This window comes from Pezoporus wallicus, unplaced genomic scaffold (genome assembly GCF_028554395.1).
Source record: "Pezoporus wallicus isolate ANWC-B61680 ecotype Strahan unplaced genomic scaffold, APGP_CSIRO_Pwel_v1 contig_6472, whole genome shotgun sequence".
NCBI lineage: Eukaryota > Metazoa > Chordata > Aves > Psittaciformes > Psittacidae > Pezoporus > Pezoporus wallicus.
This window is the reverse complement of record NW_026641049.1, coordinates 224,992-230,991: the sequence shown is the minus strand read 5'-3', so window position 1 is coordinate 230,991 and position 6,000 is coordinate 224,992. Positions and strand designations below refer to the sequence as shown.

The following is a 6,000-nucleotide window of genomic DNA, read 5'->3' as shown; positions in this document are numbered from 1 at the left end:
AAGGAGCATTACCAGCAGGTCGAAGGAGGTGATCCTGCCCCTTTACTCTGCTCTTGTGAGACCTCACCTGGAGTACTGTGTACACTTCTGGTGCCCTCAACATAAAAAGGACATGGAACTGTTGGAACAAGTCCAGAGAAGGGCCACGAGGATGATCAGGGGACTGGAGCACCTTCCGTATGAGGACAGGCTAAGGAAGTTGGGGCTGTTCAGCCTGGAGAAGACTGCATGGAGACCTCATAGCAGCCTTCCAGTATCTGAAGGGGGCCTATAGGGATGCTGGGGAGGGACTCTTCATTAGAGACTGTAGTGATAGGACAAGGGGTAACGGGTTAAAACTTAAACAGGGGAAGTTTAGATTGGATATAAGAAGGAAATTCTTTCCTGTTAGGGTGGTGAGGCACTGGAATAGGTTGCCCAGGGAGGTTGTGAATGCCCCATCCCTGGCAGTGTTCAAGACCAGGTTGGACGAGGCCTTGGGTGATATGATTTAGCATAAGGTGTCCCTGCTCACGGCAGGGGCACTGGAACTAGATGATCTTAAGGTCCTTTCCAACCCTAACTATTCTATGATTCTATGATTCTAAATGGAAATGTCAGTTCCTATTTTTGCAATAAATTTCCACCAGTATGCAATCTCTACTTGTATTCATATTAAATAAAAATAGTTTTGTAAAATACTTCAGCTAAAATCATCTAGTTATTTGCTATACATTTAAACTAACAAATAATTTAACAGAGCAATTTGTTTCATTCCCTCTTTTAAAGATTTATCAAAACCTTTGTGATAAAAGCTCCCTAGTTACAAATTTCCTTAAAATATTATTTCAGTAACTTTGTCATCTAAAAGAAAATTTGCAGCTGTTGTGCTTGGACAAATTTTGGCAGGGATGTATTTGTATGTTGTGAATGATGTCACCATCTTGTGACAAGCTACAAAATGCTTTTGGCTGGGTCAGATTTTTCCTAGGCCACAGATATCTACATTTATTTTAAACCCTTTATTTAAAACATATCTTTAAAATGTGCATCCTTGCAGACATGCAGCAATGAAAAGTAATTCTTTTTGTTTCATTTGAGTAGTTAATTCATGATACCAATCAATACCATATGTTCCTTCTCTGTAGAAACAATTAACACATAGTATCAGACAGTTTTACACAGAAGCTGGGTATTCGCCTCCACCCCTGAAGAAATACACTCCAAGCACATACCGTGTTTCAAATAGTTGTCTTCTAGTAGGAGAATTTTATCCCCAACAGGGCTGATCCCATGCATTAATTTTAACAGTCAGCAAAAGCAGCAGCTGTCTAAGGCCTCAAAAGGGACAGCAAAAATAACCAGAAAAGCAGAGGCTATATGAGAAGCTCTGGGTAAAAGACCATGCAGCTGTCAGGCATCCCTCCAAGAGGGCTGGGCACAAGGGAGAAGGGGAAGCACACAGAAGAGGAGGCTGAAGACTGACCAGGCTGCCACCTCCACTGAACAGAATTTTGCCATCCTCAGGCCTGAGAACTAAATAAGTTAATTCAATTTGTTTAATGAGCTGGAAAGCTTCTACAAGCCCTGCTTTTAAATGTCTGGTCAGGAATACAGAAATCTTTCCGAAGCATCACATCTACTACTTGCAGAGAAGAGGAAATGTTCCCTTGGAGTAATGAATAAGGGTGGTGAGGGACAGAAAAGGATACAGCCCTGTCAGGAACCTTAGCAAAGCAATACATGTTTCACTGGAGCATTACAAGCTTCTCAGACATGTTAATTATCTCTCCCATCTGCAAGACACTCTCTGCCCTATTTGGGAGCAACCCAGATAGGTGGCTGGAAAGCGAGTTTCCACTTGCAAGGGTGTTTATGTTGTTTGGTTTGTTTTGGTTTTTTTCTCCACAAACTTTTGATCTATAGAAGTAGATGGGAATTCCGTCTTCAGACTATTTTCTCCCTGAAAGATAACCGTGAAGGAAAAAAATAAACCTATCTGGTGATATTATCTTGTACAAAATACCCCATGGTATTTTTCTCAGGAAAAGTTTGCTTCCTACATTAAGAATTAAATCTTTTCAACTTAGAAATTTATAGTGGATTTTAAACTCACTGAGGACACTGAGTGTATATGCTAATCATAGATTACCAGTCAAAGCCTGGCTTCAACTGTATTCCAATTATTCTAGGAAACTTCACAAATACAATTTCTGAAAACACACAGAACTGTAATAAAATGTTCTCAACTGCATTTTCCTTACTTTTTTTTTTTTTAACTCTTTCAGCAAAATACAGTTCCCCAAAAAGAATATAAGATTTCTGCCTAAAAGATTATGTTCCTCTCTGTGCATTGTCATCCTCTGAAATGATGAATATATTTTAAAATATATTCGACCTTCAAAGTTCCAGTTTTATTTGTGCGGGGGACTCTTTCAACTTGGTGTAATAATAGGGAAAAAGCAGACTCCACTATGCAATTCAAAATGAGTTATCCATAGAAAAGAAAAGCAATAATACAGAACATATTTTATATTCCAACAAATAAGGAACATCACTGAAACTTTTCTCCAAGAAAAACTTAAGCTATCTGTGTGGGTTCTGAGCAATGCAAACCATAACTGAAATAAAGCTGAGAAACCTTTCCACTCTAAAATTTCAGCTACAGAGATTTGATAAATAGAAAATACTGCCATACACACTAACTTTATTTGCTACATTGCTATTTTTTCAAGTTTGACTCCACTCCATATTTTCCTGTAGCCTACAGATTGAAACCTCTCCTCACCCCTATCATTTCCAACTTTTGCCTCATTGAGCTTTCATTAACTAGTTGGAAAAAAAAAAAAAAAAAAGCTACTTTTTTAATAAAGGAAAAAAGGTTCTGATACAACAATTCAGAAAATTTAATTTTCCTATCTTTTCCAATACCAGAAGCAAGACCTATAATGAAAGACTAGATTTGATAATATAGCCTTAGTATCAAACTGCATCCATAGTAAAATACTTGCTCAGAAGAGCGCTGTTAGGATTTGCATCAGACTTGAATACAATGTTGCATTTAAAACACAGGGAAGATCTGCTCTCCGATAGAATAAAAATCACAGAATTCTCATGTGTCTGTTTCCCATCACACACCGCTGTGGCTTTCTTTGAAAACAGAATAAAAATGGAAAACCAGAAGGCATGTTATGTTGAGGGAACATGTTTGAAAATGCTGACATTAGGTTTATGAAAGCTAAGAGTTGAAATCATAGTGACCCCAGTCACTGCAGCAATGAAATAAAAAATAATAAAATTTAAAAATGTAAAAATCCCAAACAACCTAAACGAAGAGACAAAATAGCCATCAAAGCAAAATTTCTGCTATGTCTCTCTTGCACTGACCCTACAAATTCTTCTGTGAGTGTGACAGCTCCTTTCTTGACAGAAGCAAAATACAAATCTGAATTTTAGAACACATCTAAAAGCAGAGACCACTGCTGCTTGAAATAAAAGGACTAGTTAGCAAGGCAAGACCTACACCATCCTCTGTGGACTAACAAATAAATAGAAACTGAGGAAATGACTGTGCACACATAGTGGTTTTACTGATTTCAGAGCAGCTTCCCTGGAAACAAAGCAAGACAGATGTATCCGCAGAATAGCAGTTAAGACCTAGCAGAGACCAAGTCATTAGTTATCAGTACAGGTAAAGTTACTGCAAACTGGAGATTTTGGATCTGGACCCTCTGATAGAATATTTACGTATCTATTGACTATATGAGAAGCCTGGCCAGATTAGCTGCTCAATTTACACACTTCAATTATATGCCTATAAGTGAGCGGTATGAATATTTCCATCTGTACCTTGTTACTTATACAAATTAACATTATTTACTGCAGAGTGCGTTACAAAATAAATTGACTCTGCTTCAAATCCACTCCAACAACAGTAATCACGTACTATGGAGAAATGACAACTCAATTCATTCTTTCACAACAAAGTTGGCCTGATTTAAAGTTTCAATATGAATCTAACCTGAATTTCTGACTCTGTCCCTTGGCGTACAGGTTTCTAGATACTTTAGTTCACCTGTTTTAACCAAAGACACAAAAACTGATAATTTTCTGTTCACCATGTCTGCCTAACTCACTGCGGAAGCACAAGATGTATGCAATAACCTTCAGTATACCTCTGGCATTACTGCTTTGAAATTAAGAGAATAGACCATAAAACAGATTTATTTTCTATCATTCAAAAATCTAAGCTAATACAGAAAAAGAAGCTAAGCAGGGAATATTATTTTCTACCCACAATCCATGCGTCTGTTATGCTGTTGTCATAGCATATACAAAATGAGAATACTTTCATATTAAACTTACTACCTCTCAGTCTCTTAGAAGTATCATGTATCTGTATTTTCTCCAAGAAACATGACTTCTGAAGAGTCAAAGCCACTGGAAGTCTCACACACAAATCTAACTAGCTATTTCATAAAAACACAGGACACTCATAATTTCTTTTCTTTGCATTTATTTCCATATATTTCCATCTCAGACAGAAGTCTGTTTGTATTTTTACCATACCATGACAATTGTGACTTGTAGATACTTTATCTTCCCTAGTAGATGACATCATCTACCTTAAAGAACATGAGAATGAAGTAGTACATGAAGAACGGCACAGACTCGCAGGAAAAATACTTTAGACAGGCTTGAAGAAGAAATTAAGATGAATTTCTACTACCAATCAGCTGCAGGAGAAATTTAGCACCACCATCAGCATCTCAGCATGGCTAGATAACTAGAACTGCTGTGGCTGCTGAAAGAACTGTGAGTAATCAAAGTGCAGTCCTGCTCATGACCTCCAATTCCTCCTCTGAATGTCACAGGAATATGACTCATTTGCTCCAATAAGGGAACTGGGAGGTATAGAAAAGGTTTAACCTTACCATTTAGCCAGCATTATAGCTCATCCACAGATGATCCCTACAGCAAGCCGTTCTTAAATTTAAAAGAAAAAAAAAAGTCAAACATTTTCTAGAATGTTTATAGAATGTCTTAGGAAACTGATACAAAATAAAAACAACCCCTAAAATATTTTGAAAATGAAAATATCATGAAGAAAAATGCTTTTTTTTTTTTTCCTTTTGCATTCTCTTTATTCCTTTGTCTTTTCACTTCATTTGATGCTAAGTGCAGCTGTAAGATTTTACATTTGCTATTTTTCATCACTAGCTTTCAATGCACTCCATCTTTATTTTTTTTTCATTTTGGGTGTATCAATTTGTCAGGTGCCTTATGAAGCCCAGAATAATAAGTATTAACAGGAGTTTGTCCAGCATTTCTTATTCTAAAAGAAATAGAATGCTAAAAGTAATGACATTTAAAAGAGCAAAAAGCAGCTGAAGTATGTAGTTCTCAAGCATGTTTTTTCACTTAAATTACTTCACGGGGTTGTTACAGATTCCTCATTACATGCCGTAACTAACCTTCTGGATATGACATAACCAAATATCTTTAACTGCCATTCCTTTATGGGTATTTGCCATTAACGTCACAAAAAAAAAAACCAAACAAAAAACACTTTTCTTAATCTCCTTGAAAAACATGATCTTGCAAAGGACCTTCATCCTACACAATGTTCTGTGTACATGGTTTTCAAATCTAATCCAGGATTACATTTCTACAGCAAAGAGTAGAACCTGATTCATATCACTGTATCAAAAACTGACGGGCATCGTAGTGGTGAAACTATATTTGTAGGAGTATCAAATTATATAAAAATTAATTCCTCTTCTTTTGTGTATTTTCCTCTAACTTTTAATCTGTTTCTAAATATCACAAAATAAAAATATGTAATTATCACACATCTGTTATATATCAGAACAATTACTGTCACATCTGTTAACATTTCTATTTCCCCCCCAACTTTTCAGCCTGTCCACCTACATGATGCTTTCTTTGAGATGAGCACTACTTTGTGACAATGGGTTTTCTTTTTGCAGGTGTTTCTATGATGCCTACCACCTTGCTCCA

The 6,000-nt window shown here is 36.6% G+C and overlaps 1 long non-coding RNA gene across 1 annotated transcript in view; it reads right to left on the bottom strand.

The window, feature by feature from the left end:
• Window positions 1-1,903: 1,903 nt before the first annotated feature.
• The window catches only part of LOC130606010 (uncharacterized), a 49,316-nt gene continuing 45,219 nt past the window's right edge, over window positions 1,904-6,000 (bottom strand). The window contains exon 3 of the long non-coding RNA XR_008973851.1: window positions 1,904-1,942. This is a non-coding gene — a long non-coding RNA (uncharacterized LOC130606010). The remainder of the gene's footprint in view (window positions 1,943-6,000) is intronic.